Source organism: Rhinatrema bivittatum, chromosome 9 (assembly GCF_901001135.1).
Source record: "Rhinatrema bivittatum chromosome 9, aRhiBiv1.1, whole genome shotgun sequence".
NCBI classification, from domain to species: Eukaryota; Metazoa; Chordata; class Amphibia; order Gymnophiona; family Rhinatrematidae; genus Rhinatrema; species Rhinatrema bivittatum.
Window position 1 is genome coordinate 117,473,978 of NC_042623.1, and position 13,155 is coordinate 117,487,132.

Genomic DNA, 13,155 nt, shown 5'->3' on the forward strand with positions numbered 1-13,155 from the left:
CTACTCCTTAGGAGTCAAGGCAATGGATTCCAGAGAAGACAAGAGCCTCTCAACTCTGGTCATTAACTACAAGGAGTGTGGTCTCAAGGTAACCGAAGCTGCTGCTCTGATACAAACGAATCCATCAATGTGGGAGAGGAGATGGCAAATCCAGGCTTGAAGGTGTAAGTCTGGACCTTTCTAGTACATTTCGCCGTCCGAGGATAGCACTTCACTTCACCTGCAGCAGATTGATACATGCCATCACATTGTATCCTCCATGTGGACTGACCCCATGTCATACTGTGTTTCCCTAAGCATCACAAAGGAGCGAATACTGCTCTCTAAATGTAGTAGTCAAGTCACCAAGGAGATGCAGGAATATAAAGTCAGTCCCAAACTTCAAAATTTTTCAAATGCCCAAATATTTTATTCATCAAATCGGCAACTCCATTGCTCAAAAGACACAAGAATTTTTCAACACGGGGTCCCCCTGTAATTGTAATCTATTTTCCTAGAATAACACAGGGTCCCCCCCGTGTTGAAAAATTCTTGTGTCTTTTGAGCAATGGAGTTGCCGATTTGATGAATAAAATATTTGTGCATTTGAAAAATTTTGAAGTTTGGGACTGACTTTATATTCCTGCATCTCCTTGGTTACTGTGTTTCCCTGACATTTGTGGACGTAGTCTTTATTCTAGGAAAATAGATTACAATTACATATTGGAAATTAGAAGACTGAACGGAAATAGGACAGTGGAGACATTAAATAAGAAAAAGCACACTTTAGTCCAAAAAATCCAAAGAGAGAGTTTTTAAAAAATATGTAATCAGTCATTGACATATTTTTTGTTAAGAACATAAGAACATAAGAAAATGCCATACTGGGTCAGACCAAGGGTCCATCAAGCCCAGCATCCTGTTTCCAACAGTGGCCAATCCAGGCCATAAGAACCTGGCAAGTACCCAAAAACTAAGTCTATTCCATGTAACCATTGCTAATGGCAGTGGCTATTCTCTAAGTGAACTTCATAGCAGGTAATGGACTTCTCCTCCAAGAACTTATCCAATCCTTTTTTAAACACAGCTATACTAACTGCACGAACCACATTCTCTGGCAACAAATTCCAGAGTTTAATTGTGCATTGAGTAAAAAAGAACTTTCTCCGATTAGTTTTAAATGTGCCCCATGCTAACTTCATGGAGTGTCCCCTAGTCTTTCTACTATCCGAAAGAGTAAATAACAGATTCACATCTACCCGTTCTAGACCTCTCATGATTTTAAACACCTCTATCATATCCCCGCTCAGTCGTCTCTTCTCCAAGCTGAAAAGTCCTAACCTCTTTAGTCTTTCCTCATAGGGGAGTTGTTCCATTCCCCTTATCATTTTGGTAGCCCTTCTCTGTACCTTCTCCATCGCAATTATATCTTTTTTGAGATGCGGCGACCAGAATTGTACACAGTATTCAAGGTGCGGTCTCACCATGGAGCGATACAGAGGCATTATGACATTTTCCGTTTTATTCATCATTCCTTTTCTAATAATTCCCAACATTCTGTTTGCTTTTTTGACTGCCGCAGCACACTGAACCGACGATTGGGGTTAGAGATCACTGAACCAACGATTGGGGTTAGAGATCACCTGATAGGAGTTTTCTTGTCCTTAAATATAAATCCTGGTGGGAGTTATATATTACAAATATATATCTTACCAGAAACTGGATGGAATTACATATATTTTACTTTTTTTCAGCACTTTTTAATAAAATGTTGCTTTTTCTGCTTGTTTGTCTTTTGGGGACATTCTCTATTGTGTGTTTAAATCTAAAATTCAATGATTATTATTTAGCAAAAAAAATAAGTGTCAAACCATACTAAACCATCCATCCTACATATCTTGTTTGTGTTGCAAGGATTGTTAAGTATGAAGAAAGAGAAGCCTGGAGCCATTGGCGAAGCCCATCCTGCATGCAGCCAAAGAAGAGTGAGAGGCTGTTTTAATATATACTCCTTGTAGGCCCTTAAGATCTCAGGGAAATAATTTCTTGGAAATTTCTTCTGCTAATATATTCCATTTATGTGAAATTTGCGAGCCTGCATTTGCTGTGGCTAGTCCTGAATTGTGGAGTAGGTTACCTGATGATATCAGATCCGAAGTGTGTTTAAAATCATATAGAAAGAAGGTAAAGGCATTCTTGTTTAAACAGGCTTTTAATGAAGATTAGTCATTTTAATGGCATGAATTTATATTCAGTAGATGGCCTGAACTGGTACTCAGTAGCTATTATGCAATTACAGCAGGTATTATATTGCAATGGAGCAGGTATTATGGTTTTTAAAGATATAGTTTACACCTCAGGGCATGTTATACATATTTCGATTATTTTAAATTTGTTTTAGTTGTTTTATTTATTTATGTCCCTTTTCAAACAAATGCTCCTAATTGTTTGCATGTAGTTTTATTGTTGTTTTAGTTGTTTGTAAACGTTTGTTGTTTTAGTGCTAAGTAATGTATTTTGTATGATTATCTATGTAAAGATTGTTAGTCGCCTAGGAATGGTTGATAGGTGATTTATAAATTCTGCAAATGAATAAAGAGAAGACAGGGCTCAGGTCCACTGGAGAAGCCCATGCCACTAGTGGCAGAAGAAGAGGGAGATTTCTAGGGCCACTGGCAGAGCTGATTCTGCCTATGGCTGAAGAAGAGGGAGAGCCCCCGGTCTGCTGGCAGAGCCACCAGCAACTGAAACAGGAGGAAGGAGGGAAATGAATGCTGGGTAAGTGTGGAGTGGTGGAGAGAGAGGGAGAGAGAAAGAAAGAGAAGGTTCTAGGCAGCTGGGGGAAGACAGCGAGGGTACTGGGCGGGTAGGGAATAGAAAAAGAGAGAGAGAGGCACTGGCTGAATGGAGCAGAGAGAGAGAGAGAGTATGTGTGCTGCGGTAGATGTGTGCTAAACTAAGAAAGGAGAGAGTATGAATGCTGAATGGGTGGGGATGGAGAGAGAAAGTAGATTGTGGGTGAAAGAGTAGAGGAAATGAGAAGATGCTGGATGGAGGGGAGTAGTATGAGAGAGAATGTCTTGGGCAAATGAGGTAGGGTGGTGAGAGATACTGGTATTGTGGAAAAGGAGCAAAAAGTTTGGGGAGAAGTTGATATGTAAGGCATGACTAGGAGGAAGGGAAGAAGAAGAGATGCTAGACAAGGAGAGAGAGAGGGGATGCTGGGTACTATGGGCAGGGGACAGAGGGGAATGCTGTCTAGGGGGTGAAGGACAAGATTGAGGGAGTGCTGTGCCATAGCCAATACCACCAAAGAAGGAAGCCCCGTGTTGGAGCTGCCATCAGTAGATAAGTCTCGGCAGGGGTGGCCGGGGGGGAGGTGCAAGACCAGGGGTTTATCTAGGGCATCTAATAATCCTTGCAATGGCCTCTGTACTTGCTTACTTTTTATGGGTGGCAGAGATAACACAGCACATGTACTTTTGAAAATGGCCTGTACACAGAGACAGTAACTTTCAAACTGGTGCACGGGTATACATTTGCACGTGTGCATCTGTTTTTGCACCCAGGGATGCAGCTATTTTATAACATGAGTGCATGTATATGTACACATGTTATAAAATAGCCTGGCCGCCCGCACTTGTCTGCCTAATTTTAAGTGGGCATGCACATGGGCGTGCACATTCCTCTTCTACCATGTAAGTCGGGGGATTGTAAAAGGAGCAGGCACCCACGCCATTGCCAGTTTACCAGTTGGTCCAAGAAAACAAACCGGTAACCGATCCAATGTGGCTAGCAGCAAACAAACGGTGGAATCGGTAAAATTGGACTTTACACATGGTAGGAGCACTGGATGGCCGGCGCCATCTTTAAAGATGGTGGCGGCCATCTTTACGACAGCGGTGGCCATCTTTAAATACGGCGGTGGCCGTCTTTAAAGATGGCGGCGGCCATCTTTACAAAGGCGGCGGCCATCTTTAAAGATGGCGCCGGCCAGCCATTGCTCCTACCATGTGACAGGGGCCGGCCAATGGCACGGATACCCTGTCATATGGTAAGGGCAAAGGGCCATCAGCGCCATCTTTATGAGTGGCAGCCGACGGCCTGAGAATGGGAGATCGCTCCTGAGACCACCACTAGACCACAGGTATGTTTTGGGGGGATCGGGAGGGTGGGGGAAGCTAAGGGGTCGTTTTTAAAGGGGAGGGTGGGGGTTTTTTTATCGGGCCATCGGCACCATTTTTGAGTGGCAGCCAAAATGGCGCCGATGGACCGAGAGCGGGAGATCGGTCCCCGCGCCCCCACTGGACCACCAGGTACTCGTAAAAAGTTTTGGGGGGTTTCGGGAGGGTGGGGGAAGGTAAGGAATTCGTTTTATAGGGTCGGGATGGGTTTAGGGGTTTTTTTGGTGTGCCGGTTTTCCCCGCCCTCCCCCTTCCCCCGATTTACGATTTTTCACGATAAATCGGGGGAATTTCTATTGTATCGCGACTCTTAACGATTTTTGACGATTTAAAATATATCTGACGATTGTTTTAAATCGTCAAAAAATGATTCACATCCCTACTAAATATTTTCAAGCTGCAACTGAGCTCTTTTTGAATGTAAAAAATCCTTCAACTGTTCAGGCTGAAAGAAAATGTAACTGTCCCTATTGTATTTCACTGCGCACTTGCAGGGAAACCTCAGGAAAAATGAGTCTCCTAAAGCAAGTGTCTCTTGTTTCAACACCAGGAAGCCTTTCCTTTTGGTTTGCGTAGATTTTGTCAGATCGGGGTAGATTCTGACCTTTGCTCCCATGAATAAAGCATCCATTTTCTTGAAATAAATCTTTATCACATCTGTAAGATCTTTCTCATTATAGAAAATGATCAGTAATGTGCATCTTTCAATTGATGATTCAAGAAACTCTGTTAAATTAGTAAAGTCTCTTGGAGTTTCTTGTAGGTGTTGTCTGTTCTTTTATGGTAGGAAGTAGACTCTATCCAGGGGTGGGGTGCTTTGAGAAGGAAATTCCAGTATTTCATAAAAATACCTTTTAATTGTACTCAGAGGAACTTCCCCCACAATCCTGGGTAAATTCAGTACACGTAAATTAAGATGTCTTAGCACATTTTCAGTGTTCTCTATTTTTCTATTAATATTTCCACAATCCTGAATGATAACATTTTGTACTGATTTCACTTGCTTTATTTCATTTTCTATCCTTTCAAAATTCCTCCTGCTTCTATGCCTCAAAGTTTTTATTCCACGAGTCCCAATTGCTGGGAAAACGCATTTATTGTAGCTGAACAGCCCCCGCAGGATTGCGCTATGGAAGGTGACACATTCCATAGCGCTTCCAAAGTCACCACCGCAGGCTTCTCTAAGCCTAACATTGCTCCGGTAAAGGGACTAGGGGAGGCAACAGGCCTCTCTCCTCCAACAGCCGCCTGTACCTCCCCTCCCTCCTGATCAAACTCACCGGGCAAACCCCCTTTCGGTCTCTTGAAGGTTTGGTGCAGGGAAATCCTCCGGCGTAGCTCCCTCCTCCTGCGAGGCTTGTAGCCCAACTTCGGAGCTCAGCCTCGAGCGCGGCGTCGATGTTTCTCTGGCCAGCGGGCGGTGGCCTCTCATCAAGTGGGCTTAGCGATATTTCATCCGAGGTTCGGTCGGCTTCTCCTCCAAGCGTCCTAACAGCCGGAACGCTGTTCCCTATTTGTGTGGGTATCGCGGGGCACTGTAGAATAGTCTTTTGCCCGGAGGGCAGGGTGGTGCTAGAAGGGTAATTCCTCACCCCGCCTTTTCTTTTTGAGGCATATTGACTTCAGGAAATAAGTTTGTCAGCAAAACCTCCGCAGCAGTCAAACAATGCTACCGATCAGGGCGCCATCTTGCTCCACCAACATGTTTTATTTTTGAATTTTTATACCTTTTGAAATGGGTAATGGCCAACATGAAGGCTTTTGGCTATTATGTTAGCTTGTTGGATTTCCATTTTCTGTAAATGGCTTGAAAACTGTTGCATTTTTTGCTGTCGGGTACTGTGCAAAGATTTCAAAGCAGATTAGTAATCAATATACAATCAGCACAGCTGTAACACTACCATTGTTTTTGAAAAGTGGCACTGTGCTTAATTCTGGTACTAAAGCTGTTGGAGTGGAGTAGCCGCCGAGTGGTTAGAGTCACAGGCTAGGAGCCAGGGAAACCAGAATCCAAATCCCTTGATTTGAAGGGACCTTGTGACCTTGGGGAAGTCCCTTTACCCTCCCTTGCCTCAGGCTCAAACTTAGGGCCAGATTCATTTCGGAGGTAATTTTCAAAGGAGTTAAGCATGTAAATTTAGCTTACTATCGTAGCAATTTTCAAAAGCCATTTACTTGAGAAAAGTGCACTTACGCGAGTAAATCCTATGGACCATTCAATGTCATATATTGTAGCAATTTTCGAAAGCCCACTTACTCGAATTATGTGCATTTACTAGAATAAAACCTAATTTTACGCATGTAAATGCTTTTTAAAATCCGGCCCTAAGGCTTTTCTCCCATTTGGAGTCTATGGGAACATCTCTTAGTGTATGAAGTCCCTTGGGCCCTGTTTGTGGAGATTTTAGCCTTCAAACAGCCGTGTGGGTGTACATGTACACACGTATGCCGACTCACACCCAGAGACGTGGCCATTTCTAACATACGTGCGTATATGCGGGAATGATATAAAATCAGCTGTGTACACATACATGCGCACACAATTTTATATGGACACTCACATGTACACGCAAATGCCGGCTCCACCACATAAGTGGGGGGGATTTTATTAGATACGCGCATGATGCAATTTGCTCCCAGTTCACCAAGTTAATGAATCGGATTTCCTACTCCCCCTTGCTATTTAGACTCCCTTTTAACCTCTACCCTTAAAACCCAGCTGAATTGCCTCTTATTTATTTTAATTTTAATACTTACACACTGTCCATAGCAGAAGTAAAGTTACATGGTAAGAGACCGCGGCGCGCACTTGTGCGCATAGATACTTCCACGCACATTTCAAGGTAACTTCCTGCAACACTAATATCCTGCCCATGCTCCGCCCAGGTCTTGTCCCTGCCCCACTTTTTAAAATCCGCAAGGAGCGCGTATCTCCTGGCTTTAGCGCGCATAGGGCTTTTAAAATTGACCTTTAAGCACTTTTCCCAGAGACACGAAGTGGGAGAAAATGTTTAGTAATTGACCACCTTAGATTGAAAAACCAACAGTACCTGAATATAATCTGCTTCGAAGTGCTGAAAAGCAGCATAGAAATAAATACAATTTGCATATGTATATGCAAATTGTATTTGCATATGTATATGCCTGAGACGGCGAACTCCAGTCTTCGGGTGCCACAAACAGGCCAGGTTTTCAGGATATCCACAATGAATATACATGAGAGAGATTTGCATGCACTGCCTCCATTGTATGCAAATCTATCTCATGCACATTCATTTTGGATATCCTGAAAACCTGGCCTGTTTGTAGCACTCAAAGACTGAAGTTTGCCATCACTGGTATATGCACAAAATATTCTGCTATAAAAAAATAATATTTTAAACATTTTTTAGTGGATTTAAAGAGAACCATGTAGAAATTAGAAAGAGATAGACAATTAAAGAAAGTTTACAATTCTAGAAAAGAAAAAAAGAAAATGATGATGATTCTTATGCTGTTTATAACTTCAACCTCCTCTAATGGTAGAATTATGCTAACAAAGAGGATAACAATGTAGAGGTTGGTGAAAAGCACTTTCTCAGATACTTTTAAACATGGTATACAGAAAAAACTGTTAAAGGCAAAGTGTGAAGAAGTTGCTATTATAGATAAAGATTTTGTAAAAACCAAATGATAATCTTTGAGCTTTATTCAAAAACACCTTTTTCCTATTCTGTGCTTAAGGAAAATATCTTTATTGAATAAGGCTTTATTGCATGTGCAATGCATTGAGAGGCATATGGGATCCATACTGTAGTTTTGAGAAGCGGTAAAATGAGAAATGTGATCTTATTTGCCTTAATAGTGCTAACAAGCTGGCAAGATGCTAAGGTTGATGAACCTTGCTCTGATGCAACATGACATTTCTTATGCTCATGTGCTAAAATGGTTTGTGTTTTTAGGGCTTGATTTTCAAAAGCATTTACCTGCTTAAAATTGTGTTTTACACATGTAAATGCACTTTACCCATGTAAGTGGGCTTTTGAAAATTGCTACAGTACTGTATATGTCATTGATTTGTCCATTGGTTATTCACTATGGGGTAGATTTTCATACAGGGCGCCCTCGCATACTTTTGTAGGCGCATCAGGCGCAAACAAAAGTACGATGGATTTTAGTAGATACGCGCGGAGCCGCGCGTATCTGCTAAAATCCTGGATCGGCGCGCGCAAGGCTACCGATTTTGTGTAGCCGGCGCGCGCCGAGCCGCGCAGGCTACCTCCGTTCCCTCCGAGGCCGCTCCAAAATCGGAGGGAATTCGCTAACGCCCTCCCCTCACCTTCCCCTCCCTTCCTCTACCTAACCCACCCCCCGGCCCTGTCTAAACCCCCCCCCTACCTTTGTTGAGGGATTTATGCCTCCCAGAGGGAGAAGTAAATCCCTGCGCGCCAGCGGGCCGCTGGCGCACCTAGACGCAACCCAGGGGCGGTTCCGGAGGGCGCGGCCACGCCCCCGGACCGCCCCGGGCCGAAACCACGCCCCGGGCCCGCCCCCGAAATGCTGCCGACACGCCCCAAAAATGACGCGCCGATTGGCCCCGCCCCCGACACGCCCCCTCGGAAAACCCCGGGACTTACGCGAGTCCCGGGGCTCTGCGCGCGCCAGCAGGCCTATGTAAAATAGGCGCACCGGCGCGCAAGCCCTGCTCGCGTAAATCCGGGCGGATTTACGCGAGCAGGGCTCTTAAAATCCGCCCCTTTACATGTGTACATGGTTTATTAAAATTGCTTTGATAATATGTTGCATTTATGAGCTAACATTACCTCCACAGTGTTTTAAATCAAAGAAAAAGGAGGAGGTGAATGAAGTACAGGAGATCCTTATGCCAACAGCATTTATGACCTCTGTAAGTGCTCAGAATGAAGGAGCTGCTATCTCTTCGCTTTTCTCATTGGACAGGAGCTTCAGAGGCTTCCTGAGTACAGACTCACTAACAGATAACCCATTGCTCTTTGGGATCCATTAAGCATTCTAGACCATATTTTTCTTTTATAATAAGTATCGGGCCAATCCTGTATCGTGCGGTAGGAAGAGCTGCGTTAGTGCCTACGGCACCCGCGGTTACCGCCCGCACAGAGCAGCTCACCTACCGCGCGATCCTGAAGCCTAATTATATGTAAATGTAAGCCGCGTCCGAAAAGCCTTAGTCCCGCGCAACCCAGGATACTGGATAGAGCGCCTATACAGGATCCTGGGTGCGCGGGCCTAAGGCTTCACGCCACGCTGGTATCTGTCATTTCAAATGTCATTTGAAATGACAGATACCAGGAAGCAACGGCGGCGACAGCGCAGAAGCAACGGCGAAAGGACTTTTCAGTGTCCCCCCTCCTCTCGGAGCAGGGCGCGAAAAGCTGCCTTGCTCCGGGAGGAAGGGGGACACTGACAGCGACGAAGCTTTCCCCCAGCCCGGACACCGGCGAAGCCAGAAGACAGCGGCGGCGAAACGACTGTCAGTGTCCCCCCTCCTCTCGGAGCAGGGCGCGAAAAGCTGCCTTGCTCCGGGAGGAAGGGGGACACTGACAGCGACGAAGCTTTCCCCCAGCCCGGACACCGGCGAAGCCAGAAGACAGCGGCGGAGAAACGGCGAAACGACTGTCAGTGTCCCCCCTCCTCTCGGAGCAGGGCGCGAAAAGCCGCCTTGCTCCGGGAGGAGGGGGGACACTGACAGCGGCAAAACTTTCCCCCAGCCCGGACACCGGGAAAACTTACAATTTTGCAGCCATGAGCCACGAGCAGGAACGCGAAGATCTGGCTCCGATAGCTCCTCCCGACAAGATGGCCGCCTGCACGGGGAAAGAGTACAATTGGCCGCTCAAGACGTGATGTCGTGACGTCACGTCTTCAGCGGCCAATTGCACGCTTTCCCCGTGCAGGCGGCCATCTTGTCGGGAGGAGCTAAGGCAGGCCAGATCGTGTTCGTGCTCGTGGCTGCAAAAAAGTAAGTTTTTTGCCGGTGTCCGGGCTGGGGGAAAGTTTTGCCGCTGTCAGTGTCCCCCCTCCTCCCGGAGCAAGGCGGCTTTTCCGCCCTGTTCCGAGAGGAGGGGGGACATTGACAGTCGTTTCGCCGTTTCTCCATCGCTGCTTGTGCGCTGTCAGTGTCCCCCCTCCTCCCGGAGCAAGGTGGCTTTTCGCGCCCTGCTCCGAGAGGAGGGGGGACACTGACAGTCGTTTCGCCGTTTCTCCGCCGCTATCTTCTGGCTTCGCCGGTGTCCGGGCTGGGGGAAAGCTTCGCCGCTGTCAGTGTCCCCCCTCCTCCCGGAGCAAGGCGGCTTTTCGCGCCCTGCTCCGGGAGGGGGGAGAAGAGACAAGCTGCGAAACAACTTACTTGCACGGGGGAAAGCGGTCTCCGTGGCAGCCCCAGTCCTCTCCCCTCCTCCCGAAGCCAAAAAAAAAAAAAAAGCTTTTTTTTTTGGCTTCGGGAGCAGGGGAGAGGACTGGGGCTGCCACGGAGACCGGCACCCATGATCGCGGCCGGGGCAGGTGAGCGGGGGCTGGGGGAAAGCTTGCCACCTACCCTGACCCCTGCCTCTACCGCCTGGGTCAGGGTAGGCGGTAAGTTTGCAGGTTAAACGCGCGACAAAGCGGCAGGGAAAGGTAGCGTTAGTCGGGGCGCGGGTTACGGGATGCTAGGGGAATAGCTAATTCGCTCGTTTGCATGCAATATCGCGCTAATTCGCTCGTTTGCATGCAATATACATGCCGCGGGCGGAAGGGGTTACCCGGGGAATTTAGGACGCGGTAGGAGTAGGTTAAAGGGGATTCGGGATCGCAGGAAGGGCTAACGCGGCCGGAACGTGAGTTAAAAGCGGCTTAGGAGCAGGGTAAATGCAGCCGCACTTTACAGGATTGGCCCGTATATTTATATTTCTATAATTGCTTTTTTTTAGTTGCACCAACCTCTTACTAAAGAAACCTAATATTTGGAACAACTTCTATAAGTATGCTTTATAATCATCCAATGTTGTCTGCAGTTTTAATTACATAATAATAAATAACTAATATTATTGGAATAATTAGAAACTCTGCAATGTTTCTGATTTTAGTAGTATTTCAGTACTTAGTTTTTTTTCCAACTCTCATGTTGTATCTTTCTAATTTCCTTAAATATTCCTCCCTGACTTGTAATCAAGATTTAAAATATTTTCTGGGCAGAGCGAAGTAAAGCTCTTACCATTGGCCCTAAAGTAATATTTAATTTTCCGAATGTGGAGTCACTTCTGTGATATCATCATCATGAGCCGAAGTGCTATAAAAGATCCTGCAAAACAGCATAGTTTGAGAGAGCAAAGATGAAGCCCTTACAATTGGCCCTGCTGTAAGGCTTGGTTTCCCAGATGTGAAGTAGCTTCTGTAATGTCATCAGTGTGAGCCAAAGTGCTATAAAAAATCCTGCATGGCAGTTTGCTGCCGCCAGTGTACTGAAACAGAGCACTAAAGTGACACACTCCTCAGTCTGCTTTTGTTTGGGTGCTCAACTCGAGCACCTTGCTTTAGGACCTACGGTGCAGCATGGATAAAAAGAGGAAAGATAATGTTAATGCTTCCCTATCTGAGCCACTTTACCCTCCTGTTTGTCTTAGCAGTCACTGGAAGCCTTTAATTTTCAGAGATTGACTACAGGACTAGGTGAGTTTGGAGGATTAGACTCCACTCTATCTGAGACTTCGGTTTCACTAGGTTCTGGTGGCCGTCTTCCTCTGCAGGCTGATTTATTGACACCACTCAGAACTGGGACTTGTGTTGAGGGGAGCAGAGTGTTCAATCCCATTTCTATCTGTGATGGGTAGTGGTCTGTAATTGGGACTGAGATTTCATCTCCCAAAGGGTTAAAAGCAATTGAAATCTGTTACAGTTAATGAACATTTTCAATCAATTAAGAAGCACAAAGAGAAAATTGTTGAAATAGGAGTTAGATGTTTCATGGTACATGAATGCAATGTCACTATTATGAAAGATAATCAGACATTGCATCAGAAACTGGAAAATTTGGGTAACTTTTCCAGAAGATCTAATTTTAAATTCTTACATTTTCCAAGATGCTCTTTAATTACTCCTTTTGAGGTATTAAAGAGATTTTTCTTGAGCATTAAAAAAAATCCTAAGGAATGTATTCCTTCCATTTCAAATGCTTTGTATTTACCTGATTGGGAGAAAGTGTTGTCATTCAGTGATGTACTAGAAAAGGCAAGTCATCACCTGCTAGTTTAGAATTTGTGTGTTTTTTAGAGAAATTGTAATCATAAATGTTGGATAGAACTATGTTGTTAGTTACCTTTAAGCAGGAATCTGATAAACAATTAAAATTAAGATTTTTTTTCATTTTAAGATTATGTTATTCTTTGGACAAAAGATCACTGTTTTTTCTGAGCTAGTCATGGAAACACAGCAAAAAAAGAAAATGTTCCTTTTAAAAAAGCAAAGAGCGCCGGGGGCCAGATTTTTACTAAAATTCCCATGTAAGTGTGAAGTAAAGTTAGAAGGGAAAAATATATTTTTTATCATCTGATACAGCTGGAAAGTTTTTTGCAAAATAGGAATGTATGGGATACATCTGTCTCATTGTGGGCTGTAGAGGCCACAGAAGAATAATGTCAGATTTTTTTCTGATACAGTTCTTTGTAATTCTCTCCCCTGTTTGTGGACAACCAATAGCAAGTGCAAGTTTTTTGTTATGTATTGTTGAATTTCTTTTTAAGTTATATATGAAGATATGCATTCTGTGGATCAAGGTCTCTTGATTATTATTTGAAAACCAAATAAAGAAAGAATAAAAAAATATAGCCTGAATATTTTTTAAACAAATACTGAAACTGTTTTTGGACATAAGAAAGAGGAATACAATTGCATTTAAAGAACGTTTTTACCTATAAAGAAGCTATAGTATATTGCAAAATTGTGTAATGCTTTCATTATAACCAAGGAGTTTTCCAACTATATCATGCCCTTTCATTAT

At 44.5% G+C, this 13,155-nt stretch overlaps 1 protein-coding gene across 4 annotated transcripts in view; it reads left to right on the forward strand.

The window, feature by feature from the left end:
• SLC16A7 (solute carrier family 16 member 7) overlaps nt 1-13,155 on the forward strand; it is a 256,587-nt gene that overhangs the window by 98,826 nt on the left and 144,606 nt on the right. The window contains exon 1 of one of the 4 annotated variants that reach the window (XM_029617159.1): nt 10,120-10,140. The exons of the other annotated variants lie outside the window; for them this stretch is intronic. The gene's annotated coding sequence lies outside the window, so the exon portion shown is untranslated. Of the gene's footprint in view, nt 1-10,119; nt 10,141-13,155 lie in introns of those variants that run through there. 4 annotated transcript variants of the gene reach the window in all.